We start from the raw sequence: 3,292 nt of genomic DNA on the forward strand, positions 1-3,292 counted from the left end.
GAAACAGAAAGCTTGCCTATCCTATTCCACATTCCTCCAAATAGTGCTAATTGTGGAAAGGAAACTCTCCTCGGATGACCTTTCAAAAGGGCGATGAAGTGTGAGGCCGACTATGTAGCATAGAGGATACACTTGACACTACTGGGTGTGAGGATAATCACGACCTTTAGTAAGGGTGACCTCATCAAACCTCAAGGGAAAGATAAGGAACATCCTGACATACCAGGCAAGCCTAGTAATGAGAGCAAGGACTTGTTGAAAGAGTTGGTACAAGCACATGTTGTATAGAGAGAACTAGTGAGCGAGGCCATACTTGAAACAAGAAGGTCACGAGACAATGCCAAGGATAGGTTTTGGACTTACAAATATCGTAGAAGACCACAAAAGAAGCCCAAGCCTTAGACGAAGGTATTGATGGAGAGCCATCACAATGGAGCGATGGATATCCAAAGCGTTGCTACCTGCTCAAGGGTATTACGCAGGTAACCAATGGATTTGGGTGCCAAAACCCCGGCTAAATGTTGAGAAATCAAATGATGTATGCCTAGAAGAGGCTTTGTATAAAAGAGATTACAAAAGTTGTATGCTCCAGGATGCTCTAGGAAGAGATATCCTAAATCCCATAAGCACAATGAGGAAGAGTGGAACCATCCAAAAGCTATATAAGCATGTACTTGGCTCTATTTTCAAGGTAAGCTATCATCATTTTGTGACACTCAAGATTGTGTTTATGAGTCCAAGTTAATCTATCTTGGAACCTAATTCACTTGAGTTACAATTCTTTATCTGGGTATGACCTTCGTCCACCATAGCTAGCATAGTTCTAGATATGTGTTTCTCAACATGGTATCAGAGCCATGGTGAGCTATGTCTAGCCACACCCATTCTCTCTTCTACTTCTACTACGTCATTTTTTGGTCCTCACAGTGGCCCCAGCCTCCTCAGCAATGCGTGCTTGCTCCGCATTCACCACATCCATGATGACACCTCCTCTGAGAATTTGAGCAAGGCCCACCTTGACGGCATAGGATGATTTCTTCGGGTCTGAAATAGGCCCATTCCCATACACGGCAACAACTCCATTGTTTGCCATTTGCGAGTGGAATCAGTCCCGGTAATCTAAAAAGCAGAGCAGACCACAGAGAGGTGGTGAGGGACGTGCGCAAGAGAGTGTACCAGCTGATATAAGGGCTGAAGGTGGAGTTGCGAGAATGAGTGACCCCGGCCTGATCAAGGAAATCAAGAATGCAGTCACTATCCCTGTTATGGCAAAAGCAAGGATTGGGCATTTTTGTTGAAGCCCAGATACTTGAGGCTATTGGTGTTGATTACATCGATGAAAGCGAAGTGATTGACACCTGCAGATGATGTTAACCACATAAACAAGCACAATTTTTGTATTCCTTTTGTCTGTGGATGTCGAAACTTGGGAGAGGCTTTGCGAAGAATAGCAGAGGGTGCAGCCATGATCAGAACAAAAGGTGAAGCTGGCACTGGTAATGTTGTAGAAGCTGTGAGGCACGTCCATTCTGAAGAATGACAAGAAGCATGTCGTTCAATCTCAGCTAGTCACGAACTGTGGAGCCTGCTGAAGCCTGAAAGGGAAGCCCTCATCACAGTCGGTATCAACAGATCGAAAGATGCCATCAGATCAATCGCGCTATCAGATCAATTGCGAGCCACAGAGAAGCGACGCCTGCAATTCGTCATTTGTTCTTAACCTTATCCTAAGGCTCACAAAATCAAAAAAAACCTATTTCACACCTATTCACACCCTCTCTATTGAACCTCTTTTCACACTAAACTATTTTGGACTGAAATTTATTTGCATTGAAAAAGGCCTATTGTTCTAGTCATAATCTTGATCTCAAAAGTGAGTTTATGCTTCAGTGATTAAAATCCTTATAAATCTCTAGTTTATTGTAAAAGGATAGACACTACCCGAGAGTTCTCATGGTAAGACCTCCTACTAAGATGACTGAAGTAGAACATATAGCAAAGTTTAATGGTGAAGGCTTCCATGCCTGGAAGGAGAAGACCATGTATCATCTTATGCGGAAAGACTTGTGGGACCTGTTTGAAGATGATGCAGACAACAAGAAGGAAGATGATGAAGATGGGTTTGTTGAAGAAGACCAGTTCAAATCCAAAGAATGGAAGAAGATGAATAATAAGGCACTAGGCATCATTGCCTGGGGACTAAGCGATGATGTGTTGCATCATATATCTGGCATTAGAAATGCTAGAACCACCTGGGAGGAACTTGATAGAATGTTTGGTACTCAAGCAAAGAATTCAAAGGTAAAACTTCTCATGCAGTTTAAAAACTGGATATCAAAGGCAGCACTTCTATGACCATACACATTAATAAGTTTAAGAGTTTAAAAACTCAGCTTGCATCTCTTAAAAAGAATATTGAAGAAGATGAAGCAATAGCTGTACTGCTTGCAAGTATAAACAAGGATCCATATGAGAACCTTGTGTCCACTCTAAGTAATGTTCCGAGTGTCTCACTCAAAGATATTGAGCACTCACTGCTTGATGAAGAAAGCAAGTTTAAAAGCAAAGATGTAAAAGAAACTAGCCCAAGGGAAAACCTCTTATACACTAGAGGAGCTACTAGACCCAAAGGAAGAGGTCGAGGATTCAACACCGACAACAGGAATCGGATGACATGTCATTATTGCGGTAAAACTGGCCATATTTCCAGTGAATGCTTCCACAAGAAAAGAGCATAGCAGATGCAGAATAACCACCACCAAAATCAAGTCATGAATGAAGAAGAAGAAAAAGATACTTCTGTTACCATCAACAACTATGACAAATTGTTTTAAGGAATATGTTTTCCTTAGTGGATTTGATCTGTAAAACCCTTGCCAAGATGTAAAGTCTCAAGCTTTAACTTGACTAGGCTGCCTATGAGCTAGTCTTCCGGGCCATGTTATCATGTAGGGGGGGCAAAAGCCAGCAAGTCTAGGGACTCATCATTTGAGGGGGGGTGTTGAGAAATCAAATGATGTATGCCTAGAAGAGGCTTTGTATAAGAGAGATTACAAAAGTTGTATGCTCCAGGATGCTCTAGGAAGAGATATCCTAAATCCCATAAGCATAGTGAGGAAGAGTGGAACCATCCAAAAGCTATATAAGCATGTACTTGGCTCTATTTTCAAGGTAAGCTATCATCGTTTTGTGACACTCAAGATTGTGTTTATGAGTCCAAGTTAATCTATCTTGGAACCTAATTCACTTGAGTTACAATTCTTTATCTCGGTCATGGTTTATGTGTATGACC

At 41.7% G+C, this 3,292-nt stretch overlaps 1 pseudogene; it reads left to right on the top strand.

Moving 5' to 3' along the window:
* Positions 1-1,085: 1,085 nt before the first annotated feature.
* On the top strand, positions 1,086-1,540 carry LOC148015485 (putative pyridoxal 5'-phosphate synthase subunit PDX1; annotated as a pseudogene).
* Positions 1,541-3,292: the final 1,752 nt, after the last annotated feature.

The sequence above is a fragment of the Lygodium microphyllum genome, chromosome 24 (genome assembly GCF_053477565.2).
Source record: "Lygodium microphyllum isolate KBCC chromosome 24, Lygodium_microphyllum_v1.1.10, whole genome shotgun sequence".
Taxonomy (NCBI): Eukaryota; Viridiplantae; Streptophyta; class Polypodiopsida; order Schizaeales; family Lygodiaceae; genus Lygodium; species Lygodium microphyllum.